General features: G+C 43.7%; 1 long non-coding RNA gene across 1 annotated transcript in view; it reads right to left on the bottom strand.

Moving 5' to 3' along the window:
• Positions 1–3,530: 3,530 nt before the first annotated feature.
• The window catches only part of LOC137320446 (uncharacterized), a 30,900-nt gene continuing 12,354 nt past the window's right edge, over positions 3,531–22,076 (bottom strand). The window contains exon 3 of the long non-coding RNA XR_010962531.1: positions 3,531–5,113. This is a non-coding gene — a long non-coding RNA (uncharacterized lncRNA). The remainder of the gene's footprint in view (positions 5,114–22,076) is intronic.

Raw genomic sequence — 22,076 nt, 5'->3', positions numbered from 1 at the left:
CTACAGCGAAAGGCCCGACCAACCTTCATGGTCACGTCGCAGTTCCATGCCATTGGCGAGCTGCTTGCGCATTTCGAGCAGCTCGCTGATTCGATAGGGACAAAAATCTGGCAGCTCCAGCATGGAGCCCAGCCAGTGCAGGTAGGTGAAAGGGGGGGGGGGGAGGGGTGGGTGGCGGGAGTTCCTGTGGAAAGTTGTGGAGGGTCAGCCATCCTGGAATGACGATTTCTGAGGGGCCACGAAGAGCATTAATGCTCCTCCAGATCCCTCAAAAATCACTTCTACATCTATAACTTAACTGTTTTTGAGCAGCCTGCAGCGATCCCTTTAAAGACCGCTGGTTAGACCGCATATTCCACCCATCAGTACTGAAAATTACTAATGGAGTCCTACAACCAGCGTAGGAACCTGATGTGTATAGGCAGTTATACTGTCATTTGTTTCGGCCGCGAATGTTGGATGCTCATTTTGACGGCTGCCTGAAAAATCGCATCGGCAGGTAATTATTTTATCCAATTTTCAACAGGTAGCAGCCCCATTTACACTGAAAGACGGGCTGAGCGGCAGCTGAAAATCTCCCCATTCCATCCGCTGCATCTTGAACTTACCCCTAAACATGATAGAGCTTCAGCAGCGAATTTGGAACATTGCTGTTTCAGGAACTTAGCCTGCTCTAAAACTCCCAGGAACAAAAAAAAAGTCTTTTAATCAAACAATAATTGTAAATTCTCATCCAGATTAACCATAGCTAAGTTGTTGAAATCTCTCTTTTTCATATGACAGCTTACTTGAAAAACAGAGGTTTGAGTTCTGTCTGTAATGGTAACAAGCAGTGAACATTCGAGAGCAATAATCAGTCTATGCTGTCTTCTGATACGTCTGCCAAACATTATCCATTAACCAATTATTGTGAAATATCTAATCATGTGTTCATTTGCACAATGTACTTGCACTCTGCACCTGGCATTTCCCAATAACTTTTGAATTGACATCATTGAACCGTGGGACAAAGTGTGGTAAATTTCTCAAGACCATACAACAGTCGTAGTCATTGTTTAGAAAGACATCCCATATAGTTTCAGCCATCTTATCTTTATTACATGTCTGTCTCATAATCTGTGTTTTCCTCTCTAGGGCATGAGACTGTCAAAAAAATTGTGGAAGATTTGAAAAAGAAATTCAAACATAATTTAATAGGACAAAGTCAGCATGGCTTTGTGAAGGGGAAGTCATGTCTGACAAATTTGCTTGAGTTCTTTGAGGACATAACGTACAGGGTGGATAAAGGGGAACCAGTGGACGTAGTGTATTTAGACTTCCAGATGGCATTCGACAAGGTGCCACATTAAAGATTATTGCTCAAGATAAAGAATCACTGGATTGGGGGTAATATTCTGGCATGGGTGGAGGATTGGTTATCTAACAGGAAGCAGAGAGTTGGGATAAATGGTTCATTTTCGGACTGGCAACCAGTAGCCAGTGGTGTTCCGCAGGGGTTGGGACCGAGTGTAACATATCAAAGTTTGCAGATGATACAAAGATGGGAGGGAAAGTAGAGAGTGAGGAGGACATAAAAAACCTACAAGGGGATATAGACAGGCTGGGTGAGTGGGTGGAGATTTGGCAGATGCAATACAATATTGGAAAATGTGAGGTTATGCACTTTGGCAGGAAAAATCAGAGAGCAAGTTATTATCTTAATGGTAAGAAACTGGAAAGTACTGCAATACAAAAGGGATCTGGGGGTCCGAGTGCAAGAAAATCAAAAAGTTAGTACGCAGGTGCAGTAGGTGATCAAGAAGGCCAATGGAATGTTGGCTTTTATTGCTAGGGGGATAGAATATAAAAACAGGGAGGTATTGCTGCAGTTATATAAGGTATTGGTGAGACTGCACCTGGAATACTGAATACAGTTTTGGTCTCCATAGTTAAGAAAAGACATACTTGCTCTCGAGGCAGTACAAAGAAGGTTCACTCGGCTAATCCCGGGGATGAGGGGGTGGACATATGAGGAGAGGTTGAGTAGATTGGGACTCTACTCATTGGAATTCAGAAGAATGAGAGGCGATCTTATTGAAACATACAAGATTGTGAAGGGGCTTGATCGGGTGGATGCGGTAAGGATGTTCCCAAGGATGGGTGAAACTAGAACTAGGGGGCATAATCTTGGAATAAGGGGCTGCTCTTTCAAAACTGAGATGAGGAGAAACTTCTTCACTCAGAGGGTAGTAGGTCTGTGGAATTTGCTGCCCCAGGAAGCTGTGGAAGCTACATCATTAAATAAATTTAAAACAGAAATAGACAGTTTCCTCAAAATAAAGGGAATTAGGGGTTACGGGGAGCGGGCAGGAAATTGGACATGAAGCTGAGTTCGGATCGGTCAAGGCCCTGTGGGTGGCGGAGCGGGCCCAGGGGCTGAGTGGCCAGGTCCTGCTCCTACTTCTTGTGTTCTTTAGATTTGAGGTTAGGATCAGATCAGCCATGATCTTATTGAATGGCGGAGCAGGCTCGAGGGGCCGATTGGCCTACTCCTGCTCCTATTTCTTATGTTCTTATGTTCTTAAATTCTCCCCACCCCTCTTGAAGGCCCTGACACATGCCAGAGTACATCGAGTTACATCAAAACTACAGCACAGGAACAGGCCATTTGGCCCAACTGCTATGAATGCATGGATGCCAGCAGCTCTGCAGTATCTTACCCAACGGGCACGTTTGATCTTTGACAGTGAATGTCGGCAAACTCTTTAACTTTGGGGGAGGCACCACAGCCTAACGCAATAATTTCTTCACCTGATTTTCCAGCAGAGGTCTCAGGATAGTAATTAGGAACAGGAACTCTGGCAGAGTTTCCCACTCCTTAACCAGTGATGCCAAGGATAATTACGATGTGGAGATGCCGGTGATGGACTGGGGTTGACAATTGTAAACAATTTTACAACACCAAGTTATAGTCCAACAAATTGATTTTAAATTAAATTCCACAAGCTTTCGGAGGCTTCCTCCTTCGTCGGGCGGATGGTGGAGCAGGAGTAGGCCAATCGGCCCCTCGAGCCTGCTCCGCCATTCAATAAGATCATGGCTGATCTGATCCGAACCTCAAATCGAAAGAACACAAGAAGTAGGAGCAGGACCATCATCTACCATCCACCCGACGAAGGAGGAAGCCTCCGAAAGCTTGTGGAATTTAATTTAAAATAAATTTGTTGGACTATAACTTGGTGTTGTAAAATTGTTTACAAAGGATAATTACAGCAGTGCTGCCCCAATGGAGGTTTGATATCGCAGCACAGATAAGATGTAACAGTTCAGCTTTTCTCCCATTATATGTGTCTTGAAAGGTATTTTCCATGAGCAGACTGAGCCCCATTGACCAATAATTGTGCCACTTCATGTTCCATGAGTGATACAGGACTAACAATTACCCTTTAATGTGGTATCATGTACTTGAGATCACATGGGTTTCCCACCATGTTCTGCGTTCATCTCTGAATGGTGATACATACCAAGCTGTCAGATCATTGCATTCAGGCTAACACTGGTAGTCGGATTTATTTTTCAAGTAAGATAGTATACAAAAGCAGTAAGATACAGCAAGAAACTAGAAGTACAATATTTAAAATAATAAGCAAAGAATTAGTTCATAAGTCCACTAGTCCACTCCTAGCCATCTATTGTAATCATGTCAATCAGGCAACTGGGAACAAAAAATGAATGGGGCTTCCATTGTGACCACTTTATTGTCCATCTTATTTTCTGCCATCGTTTCCAGCAGCTGGGAGAAGTGCCTGCCCAAAAATGGGTGGGCACATGCAGAAGCAGTGACATTCTACGTCACGTTTTCTGTGGTATTAGTGCCAGTTCATGTTCTCGCTGGTACGAAGTAGCATCTGGGGTTGCTAAGCACTAGAGAAAAAGCAGCAGAGGTCAACAGCTAGATTTGTAGAATTTACAGAAGCTGTATTTATCATTCAATTTGGGTGATTTATTTCTTTGCTGCTAGAGAAAGCAATTTCATTCAGCTCACCATGGACAATTGGCAGTCGCGTGACAAGGAATTGCAATTTTGCAGAGTGGCAGGATTTTTGAAGATGGATTCGAATGCTTCCGCCTTATCTTTTGCACATGTACTGGGCTCCACCATCATTGAGGATGGGGATGTTCATGGAGCCTCCTCCCGTTAGTTGCTTAATTGTCCACCATTCACAACTGGATATGACAGGAATGTAGATCTTTGACTTAATCTTTTAGTTGTGGGATCGCTTAATTCTGTCTATAGCATGGTGCTTTCATTGTTCAGCATGCATGTAGTTATGACTTCACCAGGTTAGCACCTCATTTCAAATAGGCTTCTGGCATGCTCTTCTACACACCTCATTGATCCATCTGGCTTGATGGTAATGGAGGAGTGAGGGATATGCCAGCCTATTCAGTTACAGATTTTGGTGAAATACAATTCTTCTGCTGCTGATAGCCCAAAGCACCTCATGGATGTCCAGTTTTGAGCTGCTAGAACAGTTCTTAATCTATCTCACTTAGCACGGTGGTGATGTCACACAAAACGATGGTGGGCCTCCTCAGTATAAAGATGGGACTTTGTCTCCACAAGGACTGTGCAGTGGTCACTCCTACCAATATGCTGTGGGCAGATGCCTAGGGTAGTGTTCCTCACAAGTACACCAGGATAACGCCTTCTGAAAACCGCTGCCGCTGATCCTGGATAACTTTCTGGGATCAGCAGGACATTGTCATTTCCATGGTACTGGCAAGCACTTATGCCTGTCCAAGAAGCCAGAAAGTCTAGGATGGGGTGTTGGGTCTTGAGTGTCGATGGCGTTGCGTTGTGTTCGGGTGACATTCTGGACTGTCTTGTGAGTGCAGCTGATGAATCTGGCATTGACGCATCTCCTGACAGCTTGAGCGTACATGTCAAGCTGAGGGCAGCGACACTCCGGAGGAGTCCAGTTTGACTCTTTCTTCTCTGCTCTCAAGACCAACCTCAACATCGTCATCAAACCAGCGGACAAAGGAGGAGCCATCGTCATACAGAACAGAACGGACTATTGCAAAGAAGCATACCGACAACTGGACAACCAGGAACACTACAGACGGTTACCTGCAGATCCGACCAAAGAACACACCCATCAGCTCAACAAACTGATCAAGACCTTCGACCCAGACCTTCAAAGCATCCTACGTGCTCTCATTCCACGTACTACCCGCAGACTTCTACTGCCTCCCAAAGATACACAAAGCCAACACACCCGGACGTCCTATCATATCAGGCAACGGAACCCTGTGTGAGAACCTCTCTGGATACATCGAGGGCATCCTGAAACCCATCGTACAGGGAACCCCCAGCTTCTGTCGCGACACTACAGACTTCCTACAAAAACTCAGCACCCACTGACCAGTTGAACCAGGAACACTTCTCACCACGATGGACGTCTCGGCACTCTACACCAGTATCCCCCACGATGACGGCATCGCTGCAACAGCCTCAGTACTCAACACCAACAACATCCAATCTCCAGACGCCATCCTACAACTCATCCGCTTCATCCTGGATCACAATGTCTTCACCTTCGATAACCAGTTCTTTACCCAAACACACGGAACAGCCATGGGGACCAAATTCGCACCCCAATACGCCAACATTTTCATGCACAAGTTCGAGCACGACTTCTTCACTGCACAGGACGTCCAACCAACGCTATACACCAGATACATCGACAACATTTTCTTCCTATGGACCCACGGTGAAGAATCACTGAAGAGACTACACGATAACATCAACAAGTTCCATCCCACCATCAAACTCACCATGGACTACTCCTCAGAATCGGTTTCTTTCTTGGACACACAAATATCCATCAAAGACGGGCACCTCAGCACCTCACTCTACCGCAAGCCCACAGACAACCTCACGATGCTCCACTTTTCCAGCTTCCACCCTAACCACGTCAAAGAGGCCATCCCCTATGGACAGGCCCTGCGAATACACAGGATCTGCTCAGATGAGGAGGAACGCGATGGACACCTACAGACGCTGAAAGACGCCCTCGTAAGAACGGGATATGACGCTCGACTTGTCGATCGACAGTTCCGACGGGCCACAGCGAAAAATCGCATAGACCTCCTCAGAAGACAAACACGGGACACAACCAACAGAGTACCCTTCGTCATCCAGTACTTCCCCGGAGCGGAGAAACTACGCCATGTTCTCCGCAGCCTTCAACATGTCATCGATGACGACGAACACCTCGCTAAGGCCATCCCCACACCTCCACTACTCGCCTTCAAACAACCACCCAACCTCAAACATCGTTCGCTGCAAATTACCCAGCTTTCAGGAAAACAGCGTCCATGACACCACACAACCCTGCCGTGGTAACCTCTGCAAGACATGCCAGATCATCGACACAGATACCACCATCACACGAGAGGACACCACCCACCAGGTACATGGTTCATACTCCTGTGACTCGGCCAACGTTGTCTACCTCATACGTTGCAGGAAAGGATGCCCCGGAGCATGGTACATTGGCGAGACCATGCAGACACGGCGACAACGGATGAACGGACACCGCGCAACAATCGCCAGGCAGGAGGGTTCCCTCCCAGTCGGGGAACACTTCAGCAGTCAGGGACATTCAGCCACCGATCTTCGGGTAAGGGTACTCCAAGGCGGCCTTCGAGACACACGACAATGCAAAATCATCGAGCAGAAATTGATAGCCAAGTTCCGCACCCATGAGGACGACCTCAACCGGGATCTTGGGTTCATGTCACGCGACACGTAACCCCACCAGCGGAAAAAAAGGTATCTGTTTTTAATACAACTGGTCATTCTCTCTCTTTCTCTTCCTTTCGGATGTTTCTCTCTCTCTCTCTCTGTCTTTGGTTCTGGCCGTTTGTATATTCAGTAGTCTGGTATCTAATGTCTCTCTGTCTGAACACTATTCAATTCCTTTGATTGCCTTGATAACAGGCAGTTGGAAAGATTATCTGTAATCACCAGGCATTGTTCTCTGACTATATATGCGGTAACTTTCAAGGAATCCAACACTCACCTGACGAAAGAGAAAGCCTCCGAAAGCTTGTGATTTTCAAATAAAACTGTTGGACTATAACCTGGTGTTGTATGATTCCTTACATCAGAAACTTTAAACAGTGATTGCTGGAGTTAGAAGACAGCTTTTGGACTGTTTTGTGTTTTGCTCTGCACCCGAAGGGTTCTGGCCTTGCCTCTGACAGCCTAAGGGCCTGTGAGATTACTGGAGCATTTTACCCCCACCCAAAGTAAGATGTTCTGAATAAGACTTATGGCTATACCAATGGACGTTTCCTTGTTTACTATTTTAATGGAGGAACTGGAACAATTCCAAAATGGAGGAAAGCAGAGTGAAACAGCATTTGACAAGGATGCACCCCACAAGATTCCCCCCCCCCCATCACAAAAAACAGTTAACGGGTCACATAGCAAGGAGCTCTGCATGAGAAGAGAGTGTTTCATTGAGGAGACAATAGGGGAGCTGTTCCAGCTACTGCAGGAAGACCTGCAGCTAAGATCAGTGCCTGGACAGCTCTGCCTCTGGCTGTAAAAGTTACAATGCCATGGGTGGCATGTTGAATATTTACCTCATAGTACATTATGGGCAAAAATATTAAATTTTTGTCAAAGTGGGATTCCTTTCAGATGATGTCAAGTTGATGGTCGAGAGTTCCTGGAAAGTTCCTCACAATAAAGTTGGCCCCCTGGAAGGCTTTGTTTGGAAATCATACAAAGGTCATGTTGTACAGGATTATGAGTTCTCTATTAACCTTTAGATTATCAACAGGCCCAGGGAAATTCCTGTCTCCTTGGGCCAACCACTTCCGGTTGTTTTCAGCTCACACATTCTGGCACTGAAAATAATGTTAAGTTTCCAGTAATAAAGCTATACAGATAAGGAATGCATTTGCAATTGTAATATTAATCCTGTAGAATGGAATTAGACACCAATTCTACAAGTTTAACTCAAAATGAAAAAGTAAACAGTTTAACACTCCATATTTTCCCAAAATTATCATCTTCACCATTCTCTACTTGCCCCCTTTTTTTTTTACATTCTTAATTTTAATTTTACTTTTTTCCACCTAATTTAGCTTTTCCCATCTTTTCTAACCTTTACAAGCTTAAGAGCCTGGAAATTCGATGGTGCTGATGTGCCCAGAGAAGTGTAGAGGGCTGGATCTTCTGTCTGCTACTGACCTCATTGTTAAAAATGGATAGCCTTGTGGTGGAGGATCAAATACTGTCGCCTGGTATTTAGTTGCTTCCAACCTTTATTCACAGAGATCCCCCTGACACACACACCACACCCTACCTAAGTTCTGCAATAAAAAGGATACAAGAGAGTCCCCAATTAATAGACACCACCTGAATACAGTTAACACTAATTGAAATAAATCATACAATTAACATTCATGCCAAAATATTTAAAACATATCAGGGTGGGCGCCCAGGCCGACAGCGAGGCAACAGGGGCGCTCGACCCACGGGGGAGGGGGCATTCAGAAGGACACCCTGTCACTCCAAAGGGGGGAGACTCGGACCAGACCAAACAAAAAAAGGCTGGTATAAGTTTTCTTCAACCTGTAGTGCAACTCTTTAATGGGAATCGATCCCACTCGTCCCGCTGGGTTTATCAGGGTAACTTTGGGTGGAATTCCCAAGAAAACATGTGAAGGCAGCAGATAGAGTCATAGAGTCATAGAGTTATACAGCACGGAGAGAGGCCCTTCGACCCATCGTGTCCGCGCCGGCCATCAGCCCTGTCTACTCTAATCCCATATTCCAGCATTTGGTCCGTAGCCTTGTATGCTATGGCATTTCAAGTGCTCATCCAAATGCTTCTTGAATGTTGTGAGGGTTCCTGCCTCCACAACCCTTTCAGGCAGTGAGTTCCAGACTCCAACCACCCTCTGGGTGAAAAAGTTCTTTCTCAAATCCCCTCTAAACCTCCCGCCTTTTACCTTGAATCTATGTCCCCTTGTTATAGAACCCTCAACGAAGGGAAAAAGCTCCTTAGTATCCATCCTATCTGTGCCCCTCATAATTTTGTACACCTCAATCATGTCCCCCCTCAGCCTCCTCTGCTCCAAGGAAAACAAACCCAATCTTCCCAGTCTCTCCTGCAGATTATCGGTTCCTCTACTGGGATTTCTGGGGCTGCTTAAATGGGGCAGAAATCAGGAAGATCTGGGTTGCATCACAAATTGCTAGCCCTCCACCACAAGCTCTTGGCTCCTGAGTAGATTTAAATCTTACATTTTTGTCCACCTGTGGAGGAAGGTGGATTTCCATTTTATTTGAAAGGGTAACATCATGTTAAGACTTAACCCCTTTCTTTATGTGTCACATAACTTTTGTTTTTGAAGCACAATTCTCCACTGTAATACCCAACTAATTAATGTTTCGCAAAGGCAAAACAAGCTCTGCTGACAGGACAGGGGATCCCCTAAAGCTCATTCGTTGGAAGCCATTCACACCTTCAACCTCTGTGAGGTCACAAGTTGATTGAGAGTTGTATTTTTCTTTCTGAAGTGATCCACACCAAGCTTTACTGTGTTCCACGATTGCTTTTAAAAGGGCAACTGTATCATTACATATTGTGTAAGGACCAAAATGAGGAATACAGCAAAATTTGCATAGATCTGAATATTGCCTCAAATGTTCTTACATTAAGAATGTAGAATTGCTGATCCAGCTTCATTTGTTACTTATTACAGATGCCAGAATAAAAACAAATATAACAATCTTCTCAACAATTTAATAACAGTACATAACAGTGATCATAATTCCATTAGTTTTAAGATAGCTATGGAGAATGATAGGTCTGGCCCAAAAGTTAAAATTCTAAATTGGGGAAAGGCCAATTTTGATGGTATTAGACAGGAACTTTCAGAAGTTGATTGGGAGAGTCTGTTGGCAGGCAAAGGGACGTCTGGTAAGTGGGAGGCCTTCAAAAGTGTGTTAACCAGGGTTCAGGGTAAGCACATTCCTTATAAAGTGAAGGGCAAGGCTGGTAGAAGTAGGGAACCTTGGATGACTCAGGAGATTGAGGCCCTAGTCAAAAAGAAGAAGGAGGCATATGACATGCATAGACAGCTGGGATCAAGTGGATCCCTTGAAGAGTATAGTGATTGTCGGAGTAGAGTTAAGAGAGAAATCAGGAGGGCAAAAAGGGGACATGAGATTGCTTTGGCAGATAAGGCAAAGGAGAATCCAAAGAGCTTCTACAAATACATAAAGGGCAAAAGAGTAACTAGGGAGAGAGTAGGGCCTCTTAAGAATCAACAAGGTCATCTATGTGCGGAACCACAAGAGATGGGTGAGATCCTGAATGAATATTTCACATCGGTATTTACGGTTGAGAAAGGCATGGATGTTTGGGAACTTGGGGAAATAAATAGTGATGTCTTGAGGAGTGTACATATTACAGAGAGGGAGGTGCTGGAAGTCTTAACGCACATCAAGGTAGATAAATCTCCGGGACCTGATGAAATGTATCCCAGGACGTTATGGGAGGTTAGGGAGGAAATTGCGGGTCCCCTAGCAGAGATATTTGAATCATCGACAGCTACAGGTGAGGTGCCTGAAGATTGGAGGGTAGCAAATGTTGTGCCTTTGTTTAAGAAGGGCGGCAGGGAAAAGCCTGGGAACTACAGACCGGTGAGCCTGACATCTGTAGTGGGTAAGTTGTTCGAGGGTATTCTGAGAGACAGGATCTACGGGCATTTGGAGAGGCAGGGACTGATTAGGAACAGTCAGCATGGTTTTGTGAGAGGAAAATCATGTCTCACAAATTGTTGTTACATAAGGTTAAATCTCACGGGATCCAAGGTGAGGTAGCCAATTGGATACAAAATTGGATTGACGACAGAAGACAGAGGGTGGTTGTAGAGGGTTGTTTTTCAAATTGGAGGCCTGTGAGCAGCGGTGTGCCTCACGGATCGGTGCTGGGTCCGCTGTTATTTGTTATTTATATTAATGATTTGGATGAGAATTTAGGAGGCATGGTTAGTAAGTTTGCAGATGACACCAAGATTGGTGGCATTGTGGACAGTGAAGAAGGTTATCTAGGATTGCAACGGGATCTTGATAAATTGGGCCAGTGGGCTGATGAATGGCAGATGGAGATTAATTTAGATAAATGTGAGGTGATGCATTTTGGTAGATTGAATCGGGCCAGGACCTACTCCGTTAATGGTAGGGCGTTGGGGAGAGTTATAGCACAAAGAGATCTAGGAGTACAGGTTCATAGCTCCTTGAAAGTGGAGTCACAGGTGGATAGGGTGGTGAAGAAGGCATTCGGCATGCTTGGTTTCATTGGTCAGAACATTGAATACAGGAGTTGGGATGTCTTGTTGAAGTTGTACAAGACATTAGTAAGGCCACACTTGGAATACTGTGTGCAGTTCTGGTCACCCTATTATAGAAAGGATATTATTAAACTAGAAAGAGTGCAGAAAAGATTTACTAGGATGCTAGCAGGACTTGATGGTTTGACTTACAGGGAGAGGTTGGATAGACTGAGACTTTTTTCCCTGGAGAGTAGGAGGTTAAGGGGTGATCTTATAGAAGTCTATAAAATAATGAGGGGCATAGATAAGGTCGATAGTCAAAATCTTTTCCCAAAGGTAGGGGAGTCTATAACGAGGGGGCATAGATTTAAGGTGAGAGGGGAGAGATACAAAAGGGTCCAGAGGGGCAATTTTTTCACTCAAAGGGTGGTGAGTGTCTGGAACGAGCTGCCAGAGGCAGTAGTAGAGGCGGGTACAATTTTGTCTTTTAAAAAGCATTTGGACAGTTAGATGGGTAAGATGGGTATAGAGGGATATGGGCCAAGTGCAGGCAATTGGGACTAGCTTAGTGTATAAACTGGGCGACATGGACATGTTGGGCCGAAGGGCCTTTTTCCATGTTGTAAACTTCTATGATTTTATGATTCTATAACATATATTCAATCAAACGGGCATCTCTGAAACCATCAAGTACTGCTTGCTGGACCTCTCTCCTGAAGATATTCCAGACTCAGCAGGCAAGAAACTGGGTAGCACCCTTCTTTATATGGCTAAGAAATGTATTGGATTGTACTGGCGCCATGCCAAACATATTCAGCTCAGTTTATGATTCTGGTTACTATGGGATACTCTAGCACTGGAAAAGATAACATTGTCTTTTGATTGTGCCTACACTCATTTGAAAAGCTTTGGGAGCCTCTGGTTAATTTCTTTAATAGCTCTTAATTGATGACCCAATTTAAGATAATGTTAACTTAGGTTTGGGAAGGGGTTGGGAATGAACAATTTCCTCTTTTATAACATTAATAAAGAACACTCGCTACTTATCTAAACCTAGGTGGGTAGCTGTCATTAATGTTACTCTGACTATTTAATTGACTGTAAATAACACTAAACATCACAACACAACTCCAACACTGAAAACTATACTAACCTGGTCAACCATGGTGCAATCTCTCTGTAGCCTGCCTCAAACAACTGAAGTACATTACTTTAAAATAACTTACTACTAAACTTGCTTTTTCTTAATTTAATGTACTATTTGTGGCTAAGCATTTTTATGGTTTATACTTTACCTTAATTGAAAAGATCAGGACGACTTTATTTTTTAAAATTTGTTCATGGGACATGAGCATTGCTGGCAAGGCCAGCCTTTATTGCCCATCCCTAATTGCCCTCGAGAAGGTGGTGGTGAGCCGCCTTCTTCAACCGCTGCAGTCCGTGTGGTGAAGGTTCTCCCACAGTGCTGTTAGGTAGGAAGTTCCAGGATTTTGACCCAGCAACGATGAAGGAACAGCGATATAGTTCCAAGTGGGGATGGTGTGTGACTTGGAGGGGAACGTGCAGGTGGTGGTATTCGTATGCACCTGCTGCCCTTGTCCTTCTAGTTGGTAGAAGTCATGGGTTTGGGAGGTGCTGTCAAATAAGCCTTGGCAAGTTGCTGCTGTGCATCCTATAGATGGTACACACTACAGCCACGGTACACCGGTGGTGAAGGGAGTGAATGTTTAGGGTGATGGATGGGGTGCCAAACAAGCAGGCTGCTTTGTGCTGGATAGTGTCGAGCTTCTTGAGTGTTGTTGGAGCTGCACTCATCCAGGCAAGTGGAGAGTATTCCATCACTCTCCTGACTTGTGCCTTGTAGATGGTGGAAAGGCTTTGGGGAGTCAGGAGGTGAATACCCAGCCTCTGACCTGCTCTCGTAGCCACAGTATTTATGTGGCTGGTCCAGTTAAGTTTCTGCTCAATGGTGACCCCCAGGATGTTGATGGTGGGGGATTCGGCGATGGTTATGCCGTTGAATGTCAAGGGGAGATGGTTAGACGCTCTCTTGTTGGAGATGGTCATTGCCTGGCACTTATCTGGCGTGAATGTTACTTGCCACTTATGAGCCCAAGCCTGGATGTTGTCCAGGTCTTACTAGATGTGGGCACGGACTGCTTCATTATCTGAGGGGTTGCGAATGGAACTGAACACTGTGCAGTCATCAGCGAACATCCCCGTTTCTGACCTTATGATGGAGGGAAGGTCATTGATGATGCAGCTGAAGATGGTTGGGCCTAGGACACTGCCCTGAGGAACTCCTGCAGCAATGTCCTGGGGCTGAGATGATTGGCCTCCAACAACCACTACCATCTTCCTTTGTGCTAGTAGTGACTCCAGCCACTGGAGAGTTTTCACCCGATTCCCATTGACTTCAATTTTACTAGGGCTCCTTAGTGCCACACTCGGTCAAATGCTGCCTTGATGTCAAGGGCAGTCACTCTCACCTCACCTATGGAATTCAGCTCTTTTGTCCATGTTTGGACCAAGGCTGTAATGAGGTCTGGAGCCGAGCGGTCCTGCGGAACCCAAACTGAGCATCAGTGAGCAGGTAATTGGTGAGTAAGTGCCGCTTGATAGCACTGTCGACGACACCTTCCATCACTTTGCTGATGATTGAGAGTTGACTGATGGGGCGGTAATTGGCCGGATTGGATTTGCCTGTTTTTTGTGTACAGGACATACCTGGGCAATTTTCCACCATTAATGTATCTATATGACAAAGAAAAGGAAAAAAAAAGAGAGCTTCATGTGCATTTGTTAGGGGATGCTAGATAAGTACATGAGGGAGAAAGGAATAGAAGGATATATTGATAGGGTTAGATGAAGAGAGGTGGGAGCAGACTCATGTGGAGTGTAAACACCTGCATAAATCTGTTGGGACGAATGGCCTGCATCTGCACTGTAAAATTCTATGTAACTTTCTTTAGGGGCTGATTTTCACCCACCAGTGTAAGCCAATTGTAAATGGTTAATAACTGGGACAAATCTCAGCAGAACGGTAATGTGCTAGGAAGCACTCAATTCTCTGGGGTCAGTCTATTTGAATTATTATTCACAGCACCAGGTGCAAATTTGGATGGATGTAGGGAGCACTTTAGGGTTACAAAATCATAGAATTATATAGCACAGAAGGAAGTCATTCAGCCCATTGTACCCGTGCTGGCTCTCTGAAAGAGCCCTTTCCCTATAAACTTTTCTTTATTTTCTTTTCAAATATCTATCGATTTCCCTTTTAAAAACTATTATGGATTCTGCATCCACCATTGTTTCTGGTAGAGCATTCTATGTCCTAACAACCTTCCGTCTAGAGAATTCACTTAACCGCTCTCTTTGATCTTTTACTGATCTTAAACTTATACCCTCTAATTACCATTTCACCGACAAGTGGAAATAATGTTTGCCTATTTACTTTGTCCAAACCCCTCATAATTTTGTATACCTCTATCAGATCTCCTCTTAACCTTCTCTGCAGTAATGAAAAGAGCCCCAGTTTCTCGAGTCTTTCCGCATAACTAAAGCCTCTCAACACGAGTATCATTCTTAGTCAATCTCTTCCATGTGCTCTCCATGTTCTTAACATCTTCCTAAAGTAGGGAACCCAAAACTGGACACAATATTACACTTGCAGCCTAATAAATCATTTGTATAGGTTTATACCTCTTTGCTCCTGCACTCAATATCCCAATTATAAAACCTAGGATCCTACATGTTTTTTTTAATAGATTTATCAATTGGTGGTGAGAATGGAAAATTGCATGTTGTTGAAATTTAAAGGGATGTGATTAATTAAAGCAAAATTGCAGAATAGGAGGATTTAAATTCTTACAATCATTGGAAATGTTCAAAAGGCATCTCCATTGGGAGCCTTTGCCAAGGTTAAAGGAAGAGAGAGTAAAGAAGTGACCAGCAAAAGTGAACGGAAGGAAAATCCATGAGTCTGCTGGTAAACAAGAAAAATGTCCCAGCATCTGATCCCCTGTTTGATGGCTTCTGAAGTAGATGTGGTGCTGGATATTGGAGTTCCAAAGTGGGCTGTCATATTTGCCACTCCACCATCCCGCTAGGTCAACATGGCAGCATGCCTGCAAACAGATGGAGGAAGGCTTGAGACTACAGTTGACCAATACTGTTACCTGTTGTGCCAGGCCTATGCTGCATGTTAGTAGCAGGTATCCTTACAGCAGAAGGCGCAGCTTTGCATCTGGCTTTCTGCTGACCTGGACCCTGAGAAGGCAATTCTGTGTAGTCATTGCCAGGTGGCACTGCCTATTAGTCTGGTTGATAGCATTTTGGTGGGTGCAGCCAATTGGTCTTGCTGACTGATAACTACCCTGACATACCTTCTATCATCCAGTAGCTGCAGAAGCATGATGTATGGTGTTGACCTATTCCCAAGGATCCATCCAGCATAATGGTTAGTATTTATATATCATACTTGTGCTATCAACCCTGCTGTCCTTTGAAAATAGGAGCCACTGGGTATTGGTCATTTGTCAGTGAGGTATGTACTTCTCTGACTTCAGAAGTGGATGTGTGGGTACAAAAGGCCTCTGGTGCAGCCTGGGCCTACTTGGAATCCCTCCAATGTTCCTCCTTCCCCCCTCCCAAAAAGCTGAGTTCGTTTCCATTGGGGAACCCATTGATACCAAGGCAGCACAACAATTGCTACGAGGCTTATGAAAGCCTAACTTGAAGCAGAAAACAATTAAGAAAGTTAGTGCTGAAATGGTCTTAAAAGTACTAAACAAATCCTGTTACTAAGCCCTTTAAAAGTACTTCTGTATGCACCTTGGTGTCTAGCAACCCTGGATGTCCTTTATATTTGGACGTCATTACAACCTTCCTCTGCACTAGCATTAGGGCCAGTAAATGATGCAGGTGGTGTTATTACATCACTCCAGCATCATTTAAATATTATGATGAAGCTCCTGCCTATTTTGGGTGTGAGCTTCTGTGGCCTGGCCAAAGCCCACACGGATAGGGTTGCCAACCCTCCCGGAGTGCCCTAGAGTCTCCAGGAATTAAACACTAATCTCCTGGAAACTGCTGTGAGCAACCTGGGAGAAAAATCATAGGGGCTTTAAAAAATTGTGTGTATTTTTCATTTTTCATAGAATCATCATAGAAGTATACAACATGGAAACAGGCCCTTCGGCCCAACATGTCCATGTCACCCAGTTTATACCACTAAGCTAGTCCCAATTGCCTGCACTTGGCCCATACCCCTCTATACCCATCTTACCCATGTAACTGTCCAAATGCTTTTTAAAAGACAAAATTGTACCCGCCTCTACTACTGCCTCTGGCAGCTCGTTCCAGACACTCACCACCCTTTGAGTGAAAAAATTGCCCCTCTGGACCCTTTTGTATCTCTCCCCTCTCACCTTAAATCTATGTCCCCTCGTTATAGACTCCCCTACCTTTGGGAAAAGATTTTGACTATCTACCTTATCTATGCCCCTCATTATTTTATAGACTTCTATAAGATCACCCCTAAACCTCCTACTCTCCAGGGAAAAAAGTCTCAGTCTATCCAACCACTCCTTATAAGTCAAACCATCAAGTCCCGCTAGCATCCTAGTAAATCTTTTCTGCACTCTTTCTAGTTTAATAATATCCTTTCTATAATAGGGTGACCAGAACTGTACACAGTATTACAAGTGTGGCCTTACAAATGTCTTGTACAACTTCAACAAGACATCCCAACTCCTGTATTCAATGTTCTGACCAATGAAACCAAGCATGCTGAATGCCTTCTTCACCACCCTATCCACCTGTGACTCCACTTTCAAGGAGCTATGAACCTGTACTCCTAGATCTCTTTGTTCTATAACTCTCCCCAACGCCCTACCATTAACGGAGTAGGTCCTGGCCCGATTCAATCTACCAAAATGCATCACCTCACATTTATCTAAATTAAACTCCATCTGCCATTCATCAGCCCACTGGCCCAATTTATCAAGATCCCGTTGCAATCCTAGATAACCTTCTTCACTGTCCACAATGCCACCAATCTTGGTGTCATCTGCAAACTTACTAACCATGCCTCCTAAATTCTCATCCAAATCATTAATATAAATAACAAATAACAGCGGACCCAGCACCGATCCCTGAGGCACACCGCTGGTCACAGGCCTCCAGTTTGAAACACAACCCTCTACAACCACCCTCTGTCTTCTGTCGTCAATCCAGTTTTGTATCCAATTGGCTACCTCACCTTGGATCCCGTGAGATTTAACCTTATGTAACAACCTACCATGCGGTACCTTGTCAAAGGCTTTGCTAAAGTCCATGTAGACCACGTCTACTGCACAGCCCTCATCTATCTTCTTGGTTACCCCTTCAAAAAACTCAATCAAATTTGTGAGACATGATTTTCCTCTCACAAAACCATGCTGACTGTTCCTAATCAGTCCCTGCCTCTCCAAATGCCTGTAGATCCTGTCTCTCAGAATACCCTCTAACAACTTACCCACTACAGATGTCAGGCTCACCGGTCTGTAGTTCCCAGGCTTTTCCCTGCCGCCCTTCTTAAACAAAGGCACAACATTTGCTACCCTCCAATCTTCAGGCACCTCACCTGTAGCTGTCGATGATTCAAATATCTCTGCTAGGGGACCCGCAATTTCCTCCCTAACCTCCCATAACGTCCTGGGATACATTTCATCAGGTCCCGGAGATTTATCTACCTTGATGCGCGTTAAGACTTCCAGCACCTCCCTCTCTGTAATATGTACACTCCTCAAGACATCACTATTTATTTCCCCAAGTTCCCTAACATCCATGCCTTTCTCCATCGTAAATACCGATGTGAAATATTCATTTAGGATCTCACCCATCTCTTGTGGTTCCGCACATAGATGACCTTGTTGATCCTTAAGAGGCCCTACTCTCTCCCTAGTTACTCTTTTGCCCTTTATGTATTTGTAGAAGCTCTTTGGATTCTCCTTTGCCTTATCTGCCAAAGCAATCTCATGTCCCCTTTTTGCCCTCCTGATTTCTCTCTTAACTCTACTCCGGCAATCTCTATACTCTTCAAGGGATCCACTTGATCCCAGCTGTCTATGCATGTCATATGCCTCCTTCTTCTTTTTGACTGGGGCCTCAATCTCCCGAGTCATCCAAGGTTCCCTACTTCTACCAGCCTTGCCCTTCACTTTATAAGGAATGTGCTTACCCTGAACCCTGGTTAACACACTTTTGAAAGCCTCCCACTTACCAGACGTCCCTTTGCCTGCCAACAGACTCTCCCAATCAACTTCTGAAAGTTCCTGTCTAATACCATCAAAATTGGCCTTACCCAATTTAGAATTTTAACTTTTGGGCCAGACCTATCATTCTCCATAGCTATCTTAAAACTAATGGAATTATGATCACTGGTCCCAAAGTGATCCCTCACTAACACTTCTGTCACCTGCCCTTCCTTATTTCCTAAGAGGAGGTCAAGTTTTGCCCCCTCTCTAGTCGGGCCATCCACATACTGAATGAGAAATTCCTCCTGAATACACTCAACAAATTTCTCTCCATCCAAGCCCCTAATGCTATGGCTGTCCCATTTTTGTTTATTAGTTATAAAAATATTGGAGAAGGATTAAAAAAATGGCTGTTTAACTGAATGGGATGGTTGGAGGCAGGAGGTCATGCGATGAAACCTCCAGGAATATGTCCAACCAGAGTTGGCAACCCTAGACATGGAGCATCTCATGGTGGGCATCCATCAGGACAAATCTTTAATCATTTTTCATCCTGCTATGTTATGTTTGCATCAGTTTCAGAGTGTAACAAAGATTGCAACCTTTGTGGAGTGTTTTACTGTTTACAAAATGCTCGCTACTAAACAAACCTTTGGTCACTGTGATCCTGCACTCTAGATTTCCCTTTCTGAACCTTTGTGTCTTGCTACCTCTTTCCCGATTCTTCAGAAGCCTCAAGACTTATCACTTGGACCTTGCTTTTGGTGATCTCCCATAACCTCTCTATTGCTTTCTGCTCCATGTATCCAACTGCTCTGTGAATGCCTTGCTAAATGTTATTATTTGAAAGGTGCTATATAGATATAATTGTTGTTGTTATGGTTGTTGAATAAGTCAGCCTATTTTTTGTGAGAAGTCTTTGGCAATTCATTATTTTTCTCTGCCTAAGAGGATAAGGAGTTGATCTACTCCCAGAATTCTGCCATTGTTATTCTTAAAGTAATTACTTGGATAACACACCTGCTGATTTTCCCATTTCCCCCTTGAGGAGCTTTCCGTGTTCCACACTGTGCCTTTTCATAATGACACAACCAAGATCAGGAACTCTATGTGGAGAATTGCAGGGTCAATCTAATATAGATAAGTGTGAGGTGGTACATTTTGGTAGCCTGGGAAAATAAGAGTCTAAATGGGGTAGAGGAAACCATTAAAAGTAGCAAGGCAGATTAACAAGGCCATAAAAATGCAAACAAAGCACTGGAGTTCATTTCTAGAGGAATAGAATTGAAAAGTAGAGAAGTTATGTTAAGCTTGTGTAGACCCTTGGTTAGACCACACTTAGAGTAATGTGCACAGTTCTGGTCTCCATATTACAAAAGATGGAGGAACTGGAGAAGATGCAAAAAAGATTTACAAGAATAATACCAGAACTGAGAGGTTATAACTATCAGGAAAGATTGCACAGGCTGGGACTCTTTTCTCTAGAAAAGAGAAGGCTAAGGGGTGACCTAATAGAGGTCTTTAAAATTATGAAGGTGTTTGATAGGATAGATGTAGAGAAGATGTTTCCACTTGTGGGGGAGTCTAAAACTAAGGGTCACAAATATAAGATAGTCACTAATAAATCCAATAAGGAATTCAGGAGAAAGGTCTTTACCCAAAGAACAGTTAGAATGTGAAATTCGCTGCCACGAGGAGTAGTTGAGGTGACAAGTATAGATGCATTTAAGGGGAAACTAGATAAACATATGAGGGAGAAAGGAATAGAAGGATATGCTGATAGGGTTAGATGAAGTAGGGTGGGAGGAGGCTCGTGTAGAGCAGTTGGGCCAAATGGCCTGTTTCTGTGCTGTAAATTCTGTGTCATTTTATGTAAAACCAATACAAAAAGACTGTTATCGGGACACCAGAGTTACAAATCTGGGAACAATGCTATTCTCAGACAGGCTGGTGGAAGATAATTAAATCTGTATCCAAAATAGGGCCTAAGGGTATTCTTTGAGAAGGAAATTGTAAGTCATATTTCTGTGATAATGTAGAAATTCTAAACACACTATTAGCTGAAAGGTGACCTGAAATCCAAAGCTTAGTGCCAAAAATTTCATTGAAGTTCAACAACCCGATCAACTAAATCCAGATCAGGCTCAAGAAAATTAAGATTTCTTTCAAATGTAGATCCCAGAAAAAAATATTTAAACTCAACTTAAATTCTCAAAACTGCACGTGAGGAACAAACTGCTTCACTTGTTCATCCATTCCAACTATCCCTCACAACTCATGTTGTCCTATCTCAGGGTAAATCGACCAACATCATGACTCAAAAAGCATCATAGACCAATACTGGCAACCATTAATTTCAGTGTTAAAGCTCACAAAATTAATGGGCACCATTCAATCAAAAAATCTGGAATTTGGTTGCCAAATTACTTACAGAACAAGTAAGTCATCTTGTGCCCCATTCAGTTTCCCAATTCTCTTGATGCCTAGCAAGAACGCTTGAAAGTTCCAAAACATGTAATAGTGTATTATAGTGTACAGTATCTTGGCTTAATGCTGAAGGTCACCCATTGTGGTGTATCTGGTAAGCTACTGAATTGGATTTGTGACTTCCTCACAGGAAGTAAACACTGGGCAATGACAAATGGATATTTGCTTTCTTATCTTGACACCCACACGAAATTGTGTTGGGTCCCACTCAGTTCCTTTTCTTTAACAAAGTCCTGACTGTTGTCATCAAAAGTGATGATTTTCCTAATGACATGTCCTTCTGCACAGTGGTTTATTTCCCCAAGTGAAAGACAAACATCAACCAGATCACTGCTGGTAGATATAAATAGAATTGCAATGACAAATTGTCTGCTATCTTCAGTTTTGAGAGGACCAAGTCAATAATTCTGTCAATAAAGCTTGGCCGTGATGTTTACCACCCAGCTCTCCTCTATAAGGCACCAAGTTCTCTTCAATCATAAGCATCCTGTTCTCAACTTGGTAATCAAATCTGAGCTATACTGAGGTATTCGGGTGGCAAAGTTAGCTGGAAAAGGTGACAAAAGAGTAGGAAGTCTGTGAAAAACAAAGCATTATTCATCCCAGTCAGCAACTTGAAACCTATAAATTCAGTGATAAAGTATCATAGCCCTGATTTGTCAGGCTGCCAAAAAGGGTGTATTTCCTTGTAGTCATTTAAATGAACTGCATGAATATCTGCCCAACATTGGAGAGACAAGGCAGCGTTTCCACTCCTCTATAAAACCAGAACCACAATGGATGTAGTTGCATCTTATTCTGAATTAAACCAGAAAGTCCATTTGAAATACCATTAACAAAGCTTCAAACATCAGTTTTCATCCCACTTGTGAAACTCTCCCAGAACAATGTTATTGCCTAGAACACTAGGTATATGCAGAAAGTCAAATGCAGAGTTAAAATTTATTTGTTGAACTAAAATTACTGCAGCATATATGAAAGGAATCTTACAACACCAGGTTATAG

Source organism: Heptranchias perlo, chromosome 4, assembly GCF_035084215.1.
Source record: "Heptranchias perlo isolate sHepPer1 chromosome 4, sHepPer1.hap1, whole genome shotgun sequence".
Lineage (NCBI taxonomy): Eukaryota > Metazoa > Chordata > Chondrichthyes > Hexanchiformes > Hexanchidae > Heptranchias > Heptranchias perlo.
The sequence above is the reverse complement of the archived record's forward strand: the minus strand, read 5'-3'. Positions and strand labels throughout refer to the sequence as shown.